General features: G+C 43.8%; 1 protein-coding gene across 1 annotated transcript in view; it reads left to right on the forward strand.

Annotated features, from left to right (window-relative positions):
• The window catches only part of PPIH (peptidylprolyl isomerase H), a 204,824-nt gene extending 196,874 nt beyond the window's left edge, over positions 1-7,950 (forward strand). The window contains exon 10 of the mRNA XM_078643042.1: positions 7,570-7,950. The gene's annotated coding sequence lies outside the window, so the exon portion shown is untranslated. The remainder of the gene's footprint in view (positions 1-7,569) is intronic.
• The last annotated feature ends 6,746 nt before the right edge of the window (positions 7,951-14,696 follow it).

Raw genomic sequence — 14,696 nt, forward strand, 5'->3', positions numbered from 1 at the left:
ATTCGCGTGCAAGCACCCCCCGGAGTGTCACTCCGCGGTGCAATCCCAGCCGGAGGGTGTCCCAGGCCTCCGTAGCGTCACCCCAAGGGTGGGCGCAGCAGTCCGCCTCCGGCAGCAGGGCACCCCCTCTGCACCACTACGTGGAGGAAAATGTCCAGAGGCAATGGTAGTAGGGTCCACCCCGTCGCACCCAGGCCAAAGCGCAGCGTTGTCAGGGCTCCCTCTGTACCCCCGGGCCAGCTTCAGCGTTATAGTCCATCTGTAGGGGTCGGGGTCGCTCCCGTCCGCGTCTCAGTAAGAATGGCGCAGGCCGATCCCCCTTGTGGCCGGTGCACACCACCGCAATCCACGCGCTACTCAATGCGTGGAAAAGGCAAGTCTCGAGTCACCAGTGAGGCTCCCGCCGGAGGGTCCCAGCGCAGCGGCCGAGCTCCGATGCTGTGGGTGGACAAGGAGGCAGGACTCATCTCCGGTAGGGGCCTTCAATATATGCGCTGCTTCCGCGCTATAGGCCCAACGGGGTCCACCTAGTAGCCGCGTCAGGGCGGGGGCTCCGCGCCACCCCCGGGAACCCCGGGGCTCCCCTGAGTGCCCCTCGATCTCCGCGCTGTACCTCCAGTCCTTTGGGGCGCCGTGATGGGCTCTGAAAGCCGGCGCGCAGAAGCAGGCCTCCCGGCCCACCCGATCCCCGGGCTCGCGTAGAAGGTCTTCGCCGGGTCCGCCCCTCGAGGCTTCGGCCGGCGCGTCGTCGGGCCGCTGTGGATTCCCGCTCCGCGGCCTCGCCGGCGGCTCGCACTGGGTGCGCCTCCGCTCCGCTGGTCACCGCCGCTCTGCCAAGGCCCCCCGCTGTACCTCCGGCGGGCTCCGAACTCCGGCCCCACTGGCTTCCGCCGGCTTGGCGGCCAACCTCTGCTCCGGGGACTGCTCCGGTTCGGCCTGGCTGCGTCCAGGGAGTCACCGGGGGCCCCCCAGGCCACGCCACCACACGCCCACCGGCACCGGGCACTGCCTCCGCTCGATCCGGGGGAGATCAGCGGTGTCGGGCGGTGCAAAGGCTCCAGGGTCTCGGGAGCACACGAGGAAAGCGTCCTCCTAGCTCGCCATCTTGGCCACGCCCCCCGTTTGGGTACTTTTAATGCTGAAAAAGCAGTGGTTCCCATAACTTGTAGGAATGACATAATCACTGTGAATTGTGGATTTTACCCTGTGCGGGCTCCATCTAATTTCTTTTCTTGCAGGTAGTGAGAATGCCAGTGCATTTAAATAACGATAGCCCGAATAAAAACTGCTGAGTTTTAAGATGGGAATTTGTTGGCGGCAGATGCTGTCTGTCTGAGGCTTCTGGTCCCATCCCCAATAAATCTTGCAATATCATGTTGAGTCTGCAGAACTGTATATATCTAAGAAGTTTTCCTATATTGTGCTTCATGGACACTTGCTAATTGTTGCAGTCTGTCCTTATCAAATGCCAGCAGTACATGCAAGAGTGTGGACAGAGGACTTCCAGACAGCTAACACATTCGCTTATTACTACATACAACTTTAAAGTGGCAGATCTCCAAGAAAAGGGCTGAGGGCTGCAGAACTTTGAGGGATCGTGCTGTGTGATGTGATGAGCTTAACCTTGAATTTACCCACAAAGAACTGGCAAAGGCCATGGCAAGCATGCAATCTAGGGAGACTCCAAGCTCCAACTGATTGCAGGCAAAGTATGCTTTGCATCTCTGGAACATATACTGCTAAGGCAGGCAGAATCCCTTTTGGATAGCCTGCAACGACTACGGTTATACCAAAGCCCATCAACGCTTTGCTAGCTGTGCCTCATTCCACCCAATCGCCTTCATCGATATTGAGACAGAAGTGCTAGCCAGCATCCTGCCAAAATATCGATGAAGGTTATCCGGTCCAGAGGACTCTCAGGACAAAACAGCTTTATGTCAGGCTGCTCCATGACACTCAGTCTGAGATGGGTCCATGGTGCCTCATCGCAGGATGTACCGAGACTGAACTCTCTGATCCTCTTTAAAGTGTCTCATGATTTTATATTAGATCCCAGTAGTGAAAGTGATTGTCTGCCATAGTACCCATTGAAAGGGGCGCCGAAGAGAATTGACCCTTTTCATCATTATTTGCCGTAGCTTTGGGGCAGTTAGCAAAATGGATTCCGCGAGATGCGCTGATGCAAGGTTTTGAGTAGGAGGAACATTTAATAATAATCAATATTTTAGATGCATTTTCATGCTTAAAAGTTAATTGTGAGAGGTCTGTTATTATACGTTTGAAGAAGGGTGACTTTGGGTGGATTTGGCAGACTTGCCTGCATGGAAAATCGGTTTGTTTGAAATGGTGGGGTACTCAATTTGTGCTTGGCACACAACATGATGCCCCTATTAGAAACACTCTGCAGATGGATCTGCAGGATTTCAACATACTTCTGAGATTTCTCTTTTGGGGGTAAAGATACCAAGGACTTACAGTCAGTATATGATGATGGGCTGGGAATGGAAGACTTCCAATCTTATTACTGGGCTTCTCATTTCATAGTTCTGAAAACTGCAATTTTCGGCATAGAATAGACACAGCTTCTAATGCGGGTGTAATGTTTCAAACAGATCTGCTTGATGTGATAAACCACAGTCAAGTGCGTCAGAATTCTTCCCACCATGAACTGGTGTTTGATTGCTGACACAGGGTACATTATATTATCGTATCATGGTGGCATTTAATAGCGAGGTAATATTGCACATCTGGACAAAGGACTTCACCTGACAAGTGTTCGTCCTTATATACAAAAACTTATAACAAACTGGATTTGTTGACATATGTGAAGAATGTCTGACATAGATTATGTGCATCTAAGTATGCATAATAGACGTTTCCTTATGAACAAATAAGGTATAAGGACATCAATTCAGACTACAATGTTTTAGTTATATGTCTGAATGTGTTCTTATTTATCCTTAACACTGTAAAAGTAAACATTTGACCCAGACAAATGTCGGATTGATGGTTGCATCTTTCGCATTAATCGAATGTCTTGACGCTTTCACAGTTCTTAGAAAGATTCCGTCTGGCGACATCTGCATTGAATGCCAGGCATGACAATGATTATACATAAATCAGCAAAGATGGGAACTCCCATGTGTGAGAGAGGGAAGAAATGGCGACATACTCTAGTCAAGATGGAGTCTGGGCCTACATACGATGGAGTCAGACCTTAGGGACTTTGTCACTTCTGGTCCAGGGAAAACTGCAGGAGGGATGCTCTACTTAAGTATCTTCAAGAGCAAGCGAGCCTGACGTTCTCTGGGCAGTGTATAGGGTCTGTAAAAAGTTACAAAAACCTTGTAAATTCCGATTTCTAACAACTGCAGATTCTCATTACTTTCTTTAATGTGAAGGAAATGTTGGTGTTTGGTTTCCCTCTGCAGTGAAAAAGCCAGCAGTCTACCAGAGTTGTCCCCTTCCCTATGCAGTTTTTGTCAGAAATAGCACCCAGAAAACCTATATAGGGAGGAATACAACTCAGGAAAGGTCTACCTGAATCTGAGCAAGTCATCTTTCAGTTCCAGCCGGGTAGGGGCATTCATTTCTAGTTCGACTCTTCTGCTCTCTATTACTACTATCTCACACTTCATTTGCTTCGTCCCCCAATGTATTTTCCCAGTGCAATCTCCCTTCACCACTAACTTCACTACATCCCATTTCACTGCTGTTAGGGAAGCAATGCCCAATTATGTTTAGAATACTCTTACAGCCCGACTATACCCCAAAAGGCAGCATCCTCAAGTGATTTAGCACACAGTCGGAATGTTGGTACCCTGGGCCTATGTTTAGACCATGAATATACGCATACTACATATGAGGCCCAATCTGATATAGTTCTCTTTTGAAGTTTGTGCATCAGTCCCGTATTGGCCGGCTAACAAAATGAAACCTATTTTGCTGTATGAGTCATGTTGTGGTGAGTAAAAGGAGTAAACCAAGTCAAGTAGGTGGTATTCTCGCCAACTGTCTTTTAAATCCATGTGCTCTATCATGAGCCTTTGTTGTGCTTACCAGCCTGGTTCCTTCACTCAGTCTAGTGGGGTATCTGTCTAGCTCTCGAGAGACCACACAGTTGAAGGCCCATCCCAATATCAGCATAATATCTGCCTTTTTTGATATAATGTAAGGCAGTTTTGTAAAGAAGGATATTTCAACCACATTGGAGCCATACACAATAAGAAGGCAAAGATCATGCCCATCTGTGCTGCCAAACGTCAAAGCATACCACCTTCAACATTCTGTTGCACGTTTGTTTCAGCATACTGCAGCACTTGTGTTGTAAGGAAGAGAACATGGCTTCTTATCAACATGGCAACACTACGCATTCAGATGGTTAGCGGAGTGATTGAGGTCCCCTCTCCACTTCATGGCTAAGTTCTCCTGTAACACAAATTTAGGTGGTATTGCTTTTCCATGCCATGCTTCCTACAGAGTGCAGCTGTTCATTGCATTTTTGCAAGTATTCAGTCCTTGGGCATTCCTGGACTATTTCCATTTCCCCACCTGCCACAACAGTCTCATAGTGTTTGGCAAACAGCAGATTTTTAGGGTCAACGCTGATTATCCTCCCAGTACCCGGACGGCACCACTTAATATCTACAGTAACATTCATACTGTTGGAAGCTGGCTTTTTATGTAGTGTACCAAAATCAGGTACTCCACATAGAAAGTCCAGACAACCCTTATTGGCTTGCAAGGCTTAAATTATTAATCCCAAATGTTCTCTTATGTGGTCGTGTGGGCGAGCTGTTTGGGCTTATCAGAGGGTAGTGTTAAGTATTTGTTGTACATACAGAGTCAAAAATGAGACACACACTCAAAAAGAAACTTCGAGACCAATTTAGAAAAATAACATATTTTATGGAATATTTGATAGCAAGAAGTTCGTCATTGTGTAAGTACTTTTCCAATTATCAATTTTTACAGCTAAGCAACAATGGCAGACAAATGCGAGAAAGAAACATATATTCCTACAAGTATTTACAATCTTATTTCGGGGGTCCCTTATAGGGCTTAAGGTGGTAGGGGGTCAGAGTTACAAGATCCACCAGCAATTCGGGTTTACCTGTCCTGGAGTGTCAGGGTGCAGAGGTGCTAGACGGATTTATAGCCTTGCGTGCTACACCGTTGAAGGACAGGCACCTAGAAACAGGCTACAAAGGGAGACTTGGGGACAAGTCTGGGAGCTCAGTTTGTGAGGGTCTTGGGAGCAGGGGGGCACACCCGGGGTTCGTGGACCCGGGTTGGGGAGCTCTGGTCCAGAGCATTTTGATCGGCTGTTCCCCTGCCTCAAAGGCACTCACAGCACTTGGTCAGACCTGCAGAGGGGAGACAAGCAGGACAGCTGGGCCACTCTCTGTGCTGGCCTCCACGATGCGGACGTCCCTCGTCAGCTGGTTGGTCTTGGCGGTGTCGAAGTCTGGAATGGACTACAAACTGCCTTGGTTGCTGTAAGGGGTCTCGCTCACGGGGTATTAGGGCAGGGCGGCTCCTGGGGGTCCTGGCTTCTCCAAACTTGGTGGGGAGATGGGTCTGACCCTCTGGAGCACGGTAACCTCCTCCTGGGTGGCTGCTGCCTTTGTGGACCCAATAGTCAGCAAAACGGTGAACCGGCTTTGCAGTTGGTGCCTACAGGATGCAGGGAAGTGGCTTCTCAACTTCAAGGGAGACACTGGCTGGTTTGCCAAGTGCTGGCAGTGCTCAGAGGCTTTATGGAGGATTCACAGGTGCAGGACTAGTCTGGTTGTTGTGATTGTTGGAACAGGAGCAGACAGGCAGGGTTTGGCATCAAAAGTCCACAGATGGTCCATAGTTCTCGATTATTCAGCTCTTCTTGGTCCTTCTTCCTTATACAGAATCTTAGTTCCTGGTGTCAGGGAGCCACCTAAATGCTGAATTTAGGGGTGTTAAGGGGAGTGAAGGGTAGTACCCAATGGGCTACTTACCCTTGGGGTCACTACACCCACTATATGACCACTGCTTGTAGGGAGGTGGGCATAACCCTGTCCCAGAGTTCCTAAATCCACCAAAATCAAGATGGTGGAATCCTTCTTTTGTGGCGCACATCTGATGGAGGGCTAACCTGGTGGTGCAACATACCTATCCCATAGCTAATAACCCATGTGTCCTGGTGCCAAATGGCACCTCCCAGGTCTGAGGGGAAGCCGAAGTCGCATATCAAAGGAGGCAGAAGCTTTGAAGCCTCTGGCCTTGATATTCAGGTTCATTAGCCATTCTGCTGGAGGAGGTGTAAACTTCTCCTTCCAAAGCAGGCATTGTTTCTGACCTCTGAGAGTGCGGGCTGTCACCTCCAGTGGGTCATAAACTTGTCTGTGGTGGCAGGCTGGAAGATACCAGTTAACCAGCACGCTAAGAGGCTGATAGCTTTTCAGGGAGCACCTCTTAGGTGACCTCTGGGTGTATATCTTAATACATTCACTACTGGCATCAGTAATGATTTATTAAGACAGGGTGTTTGATACCAAACACCATAGGTTTCAGTGAACCCATTATGTAGCTGGGGAACTCTTACTGACCACTGCCCAGTATATATAATAAAGATGTCTTCCCTGTTCTCTTGTACTATCCAGTAATTGAACTAGACAACACGGGCATATCTTCTCATGCAGATATGTCCTCACATGTAATATAATGCACCCGGCCTTAGAGCTATTAGGCCTGCTGTAGGCGTGACTTACATAAATTGCATGCAGTGTCTGTGGGCATGGCACACAGGGTGTGTGCCAGGTCATGTTTTCATATTTGTTTGCACCATTTCACACATTCTGCAGTGGCAGTCTGCTTGAGTTTGGTGCTGGTTTCCTTAGGATGGCTAAATACATGATGCAGCCCTTAGGGACCCTCTTTAGTAGCAATGCCTCAGGCACCAGGGGCAACATTTGCTTGGGGCTTACAGAGGTGTTAAAAGTCTTGCCAGGTGGGGAACAATTAACCAATTACCTTATTTTAGGAAAAGAGCACTGGCACTGGGGACCTGGTTAGCAGGAACCCAGTTCACTTCAGTCAAAATTGTAACACATACCAGATAAAAAGGGGGGTGGCGGGGTGACCATGTCCAAAAGGAGCATGTTCCTATACTTGCCACATATCGACTTGCATAACATTAAATAACAAACTTTCCCGACATACAAACGTTTCCCGTCATAGGAACAATACAACAACAGTCAGCAATATAACAGGCTATCCTTCCTAGCTCTCACCACCTCCTCTCTCCAGCCCATCCAACCACAAAACAGTATGCTGCAATAAACAAGGACAGGACAAGAACATGAGGGGCATAGCTATACCCCGTCTAACTTAAAATGTTATATTTAAAAATATTATCCTAATGCTAATTGAAGAATGTCAGTTCTGCCAACAATACAAAACGATGCTCAAGTTTATTGAGAAAATGTAAAACAATTAAGTGCAACTCACTAACTTGCATGATTATAGAAATAAAATAACCGTGTCTCTGTAAGTAACTATTATTTTATTGTATGTTCAATTTCTTTGTTGCAGTTTTTGATTTGTATTCCTTCCTGAACTCATCTGGCTGCAATTGACACAATCGCTCCCACATCTTCAGCTACTCCTCATATCCTGGTCTTGGAATTTACTGTCCAACTTTGTCTCTGAATTATGACTTTACAAGTTTAATATTCAGGACCGTTCTGTTTTTATACATGGCTGGCTGTGTAAGTTTCATATGTAAATAAAAAGACAGGTCAGAATATGTAATTCCATAAACGGTCAATGTTGTTTCTTCTATTCATTAAAAGTGCATGGTAAATGTGAATCATAAGTAATTGAGGTATTTAGTTTAAGGAACGATTACAATTATGTTCTTTCTGTGAGTACGTAGTTTTTTTAAAAAAAAATAAAAAAATGTGTACATTTTCACTGAGTATATTTCTCATTATGTTTTGCTTAGTGATCTAAGTTGAACTCAGTATTGTTCAACTTGAAGGAATGACCTAGGAGCTGTTGCAATTTTAGACAGATTAAATATGTCCTTAACAAGGATGGAATATATCTGCAGTTCGTTTGATAATCCTCTGCTGCTAGTTTGCCCATCAGATTTAGCGTTGTAAATTTGTGATTAGACATGGCTTGCACATGTCTTTTAAAGGTGGAAACATTATTAACAGGCTGATCCATTTGCTTGCAAAATAATATTTCAACTTTCCAAGTACTTTGCAGACATTGTTTTCCAATTCTTCCAAATGTTACTCATCTTTCTAATCTCGTCTTTTATTTTACTTCCTATGTCATAATTTGTGAATGCCATCAACATTTGAATTGGAAGTTAGGTTGTGTTCGCTAAAATCGCAATAACGTCAAATGACTTTCAGGAAGAGAAAATGAAGAATATGTTGGCATACAAGTCATGTGGTCTCTCTTGGAAAGAGAGCTGTATTATAGACTATTTCCCCCCCAAAAAATGTTTCAACATATTCTGCTGTCAGACTAGAATTATATGCAGCCCCAAACCTGACGTATTATTCTGCAGCTGCCTGCAGCAAAAGACAACAGGCAGAAGGACCCAATCATCTTTCCTTGTCCTGACTATGGTACTCTCTTCAATATTCAGAAAAGCAGAATTTGTCATTTTATGCAGTGGTTGAAATTACCACTGCATAACAGTATATACTAAAAATCAAAAAGCAAGAATTTGTGTCCTTTTATCTTGGCTTATTAGGGCTGAGAAAATGTGAACCTACCACTCTGAAAATTCCAGAATGTTGCACTGTCCTAACAGGGAGACAGTTGGGCAATTTGTGTTTTTTTTCAACCTGTGAGGAAGATCCTGAACACTGACTTTTTCAAGGCTATATCAGGCTAGAAACACCAATTGTTTGAGTAGTTTTCACTATCACTCAAATTAATGTTCACATTCATCTTGTTCCCATTTTCATCATGTGATTAATTCAATTTTGCTCTTTTCCCCTGCGACATAATAGAAAAATAAGAAAACAGAAAGATTCGTTTTTATTATGTATGAGTGTACACTAATCTTTCTGTGTATACTAATAACGTGAAATTATTAATAATGCATTAATAGTCTAGAAATCTACACAATGCTTTCAAAAGTCTACGTTGCTACTTTATCAGAGCAGAAAAAGGAAACTTGTTGCTCAGGAAGAATCAAAAATCCTTTCCATCCAGCAAGAAGCACGGCAGAGAGCTGGATTATTTCCAACTTTGTTAGAGATGGCAAAAGAATGCAAAAAATTGCAGGTGTTAGATATTGTGCAGAATGGGTACTCAACTTTTCTTCTTCTCCTCAAGTTGCACCTGTGCAGGATCATTTGATTCCGAACTTAAGATGTTTGTTGGAAAGCAATGCAATAGAGCCACTAACAAGACAGCTGTAAAGGGCAACAAGGTGTGCAGGGCATACAGGCGCGTGGAGTGCCCCCGGTACAATTACCTCCAGATGCAACTCCTTTTGTAGCGGTATTGGTAAATGTGCCTAAACTTACTGATGGGGAGAAGAACATTGTGAAACACTTCTTAACCACACTAAAAGATGGTGCAATGCGAATTGTACGGGTGAAGGTGATATTGCAGACAACATACTTATGTGCAGACGGGTAAATTGGGTGGGAAAAACTAAGAAATGTGTGGCAGGGGACTGTGTCATAGTAAATTTCAAATCTCGCAATGTCTCTAGTCGCCTTTTTTGGGATTCCTCGCCCTTGGATACTGTGGGTAAGGGTGTGCGTGCCATGCCTTTGGGTTTTTTCTACCCACCCGCAATTTTGACAACTGGCGGCGGGTATAGTAGGGCGCAACACAATAAGAATGTCGGGGCAGAGGGTAGACATACTTTGCCTCTACAGGGGAATGAATGGGTGACAACGAAATCTAGGGGTGGTGGGTCAGATTGGCCTGCAAGAAAAGTGTACGTAGCTGACATAACCCTGTCAAATAGATTTTCAGTTCTCACAAATCAGGCTGGCATGGACTGACTAGAGCCCAATCTGACACATCAAATAAATACGACACCAAATAGTGTGGATAATAGTACTAACATTTTACCACCCTGTCATACACCAGCGAATGATGGGAATGCTTCAATAGAATATGGTAGGGGGAATGTTAAGGTCTTGTCCTGGAACATTGCGGGTTTGCGCGTTAAACAGGGTGACCCGATTTGGCTACAAATGTTAAAAGAACACAACATAGTTGCCATGCAGGAAACTTGGTCAAGGGAAAAATATTTTTGGCTGGATGGTTATTCTTCTTTTTTTGTTGGAGCACAGTGTGCACCGGCAGGAAGAGATAAAGGGGGATTGTTGCTATTGGTGTCTGTCAACATAGCCGGTAGCATTAGAGAAATTCCTAGTCACTCGCATTACTTTCAGATACTAGAAATCCTCCATCCGGACAAAATTAAGACAGTCTTAATAAACTGTTATAATTCAATGCAGGGGGGACCCCCAAATTTTGTTTTAGATAGTTTATCTTTGTTTTTAACTGATTATTTGTCAAAACAAACCACTTTCGTGCAACTCATTTTAATGGGTGATTTTAACGTTCATTTGTGTGGGTCACACTGTCAGATCAAAGATTCTCACGGGCCCGATCTTGCTATCAATCCTCACTTTGAGCATAGCTCGAAAGGTTTAGCTATGGAAGAGCTGTTATCAGCTAATGACTTATATGAACCAGGTTTTTCAGATCCAAATGACCGTGTGGTCACTTATAATGCGAGAGGTAGTGAATCAATTATTGATTACATTTTTTTGTCTCCAGGTCTCCTCCGCTACGTTCTGTTTTACAACGCTATTGTAAGTAGTTTTAGTGACCATAACCCGGTGTCTTTGGTCATGGATGTGTCGCTTGGTTTCCTTAAAGTGGCTTTGTTGCCACCGCTGGGAAGAATGTTAAGAGTGCAGATCAGGGGAGGCGATTGAAATGGTGCAAAGTCTGCCCAGAGGATTTTTTAAGTCGTATTGAAGAAGACATGATAGTAGATTTTGAGACTTGTAGGGATCCAGATATGGGGGGAAAAGAAGTAGTTGCTGCATTTGAGGCTATATGTTCCAGGGTGGAAAAAGAGCTTACACTCAGACCAAAGAAGGGACCTGCCCCAGTTTTTGGCTGGTTTGACCACGCTTGCTCCAAAGCTCATGCTGCACTGTTGGCAGCGCTTAAACATTCACCCAGAAATAAGCCTTTGGTAGCGCAGTTGAGGAAGAAATATGCAGAGGCGATGAAGTCACGTAAAAAAGTCATTAAGGAAGAAGCTTGGGACTCTTTGATGGATTCAGCCACTCTCAAAAATAGTTCCAAATTCTGGTCAATAATAAACAACCCCTTATTTGCCCAAACTCGTAATATAGACCTGGAGGCAAATATCCCAGAAGCTGAGTGGCTAAATCATTTTTCTGCAATCTATGGGAGTAATGATTCCTATGAAACAGTTCATATTCCTTGTTGTTCTGTTACCCAGCCAAATCTAAATTTTAGTGAAACTGAAGTTAAGGTCGCAATAATTGGTTCTGCGAAGAAGAAAGCCCCAGGACCTGATGGGGTTCCCTTGGATTTATACAAATCAAACCCTGAGATGTGGGCAACGTTATTAATGAATGTTTTTAATCATGTACTCATAGGGGGTTTCCCAAAAACATGGGCATGCTCGATCATAGTCCCAATTTTTAAAAAAGGGCAAAGAAGTGATCCTAAATGTTATCGCCCTATATCCTTGTTGGACTCTTCTATGAAGATCCTGGGAAAAGTTCTGTTGGCCAAAATTAACAAGTGGACACTTGAAAATGATATTTTGTCCAACGCACAATATGGTTTTCGCTCAGGAAGAGGGACAGAGGACCAATGTTTAAATCTCCATATGATCATCTCAAAATATACAAAGGCTAAAAAGGGGGCAATCTTTGTTGCTTACATGGATTTATCAACAGCCTTTGATCTAGTTAACAGAGCAAAGTTGTGGGCCTTGTTGTTAAGCTTGGGATTGGATCCTCCTCTGGTCCATTTCTTAGCTGAACTCCATAAAGATTTAAAGGCTTCCATTAGAATGGATCAGGTAGGACACTGTACAGCATGGTTTAAATCAGGCAGGGGTGTGCGGCAAGGCTGCATCCTTGCCCCCATGCTGTTCACCTTATACATAAATGCTCTGGAAAAAAACCTTCTGGCTGTCTCTGCGGATACCCCGCGTGCAGGGGACACTCATATTCCGGTGCTCCTGTACGCGGATGATGCCGCATTGATAGCTAGGACTCATTTAGGTTTACAGAGACTTTTAAATACATTTAGTGATTTCATGTCCTCTCTTGACCTAGTGGGGAATAATGCTAAATCGCACGTAATGGTTTTTGGGACCGCTAAAAATAATATTAAATCTTTTTATTGTAAAGGGGAAGTGATTACCAATGTTAAAGTTTTCACTTACCTAGGTGTAGTTTTTGATTCTAATAGCAACTGGACCCCGCAAATAACAGCTAAAACTAAAGCAGTGAGGAGTTCTGCAAATGCTATCCTAAGCTTCTCAAGGAGACTTGGGGGGGAAACCAAGTGGTGCATTACTAGCTCTGTATAGGGCAAAAACATTAGCTATTGCACGGTATGGAGCAGGTCTGTGGGGTTATGTGAAAACTGAAACTATACAAAAGGAGGTAAACAAGTTTTTTCGTTCTATGTTAGGGCTTCCTCCGTCGACAGCCACTTTCTCAGTCCACCAGGAGCTTGGAGCTGATTACATTACTGACATCCTCGCTATGGCACCTATCCTACTATGGATTAGGGTTTGGACCAATAACAATCTGGGTCTTAATCACAAAATACTGATGGACTGTTTAAAACTTGACAAGTATAAAGATATTGTTTGGCTGTCTTACATTCATAAGTGTTCAGTGGAACTAGGCCGCCCCGAGATATTTTCCGCCCCGCTTGGCTTGAAAAAAGCAGACCTAGATTGGGTTAAGCTCAATTTCTTCAAACTCAAGACCCTGGAGAGAGAGGAACATCAATTAACAAAACCCATTGTTAGAGCTCATTTTATGACATTAACATGTATAGCTATTCAACCGTACCTCACTCTAGTTAATATCCCATTTCACAGGTGGCTTCTGGTTAAATTTCGATTTAACCAGATTTATACGGTACTCTGTGATAGTGAAGGCTGGTTTAAGCCCGAGGATGCACCTGTATGCAAATGTGATGATTTTTCCCTGCAAAATAACATGCACTTAATGCTGTTCTGTCCTTTTTATAATGCTCCAAGACAGAAGTATTTGGTACCCTTACTGAAAGAGAAAGCTTTTTTACAGGCTAAACCAGCACTCCTGTATTTGCAAATGCTTGAATCACCTTTGGTAATGTTCAGCGTAGCTAATTATCTTGTCGCTGCTGTTAGAATCAGGAAGAGGAACATACAAGTGTAACATTGGTGTGCATGTTGATTGTTGTTGTGCCTTACCTAATTGTACATGATGATTTTTAATCTTGTATTTTTAATAACTTTTATCGAAATTGTATTGTATGAAATTTTTTATATGAATTTTGGAATGGCTTTTAACTGTTTTTAGTATGCTTTTATGATTTTTAACAAAATCGAATAAAGTGGTTTTTGACTTGACTTGATTATGTATGAGTGTACACTAATCTTTCTGTGTATACTAATAACGTGAAATTATTAATAATGCATTAATAGTCTAGAAATCTACACAATGCTTTCAAAAGTCTACGTTGCTACTTTATCAGAGCAGAAAAAGGAAACTTGTTGCTCAGGAAGAATCAAAAATCCTTTCCATCCAGCAAGAAGCACGGCAGAGAGCTGGATTATTTCCAACTTTGTTAGAGATGGCAAAAGAATGCAAAAAATTGCGGGTGTTAGATATTGTGCAGAATGGGTACTCAACTTTTCTTCTTCTCCTCAAGTTGCACCTGTGCAGGATCATTTGATTCCGAACTTAAGATGTTTGTTGGAAAGCAATGCAATAGAGCCACTAACAAGACAGCTGTAAAACAAAGGAGTCTACTTCCTCTCTGTTATAATCGGGAACAAAGGACCCAAACAGAGTTTTCCTGATTTTAGCTCTCATACAGGCAACCAAATGGATTAACTGCAAAATTAAGAATGTTCGCATTTCGTCAAATTTTCTCCTTCTCCATCAAGAGGATTGGATACATGCTTTGGATCTGCATGATTCATTTGCCAATTTGGGCCAAACACTCAAATTTCTTATGCTTCAAAGTCGACAACAATCTTTAACAATAAAAAGCTCTACCTTTTGGTCTAAGATCGGCTCTCAGAGCTTTTTCAAAAGGCAAGGCAATGGTGCCCAGAGAAAAGTTGTTTTTATTTGTCCTTAGCTTGGATGATTGGTTGGTCAAGGCAGAATCATGCAAGTGACTCCTGAGCCATCTCCACTTGACAATAGACCTACATGAACTGGGTCTTCTCAGCAACTTCAAGTAAATAACACTCGAACCAACTCATTTGATTGAGTATCTGGGACTGGATCTAGACAAATGTTTAGGAAGTGTGTCTTTTTCACAAGAAAGATTTCACTTTTTGCATAAAAAATGCCTTCCAATTCAGTTAACTCAAAACCCTTCAATCGGACAAGGTTCCTCCCTCCTGGACTCCCTAATCTCTTGTATTTCTCCGAACTGAA

This window comes from Lissotriton helveticus, chromosome 5_1 (assembly GCF_964261635.1).
Source record: "Lissotriton helveticus chromosome 5_1, aLisHel1.1, whole genome shotgun sequence".
Taxonomy (NCBI): domain Eukaryota; kingdom Metazoa; phylum Chordata; class Amphibia; order Caudata; family Salamandridae; genus Lissotriton; species Lissotriton helveticus.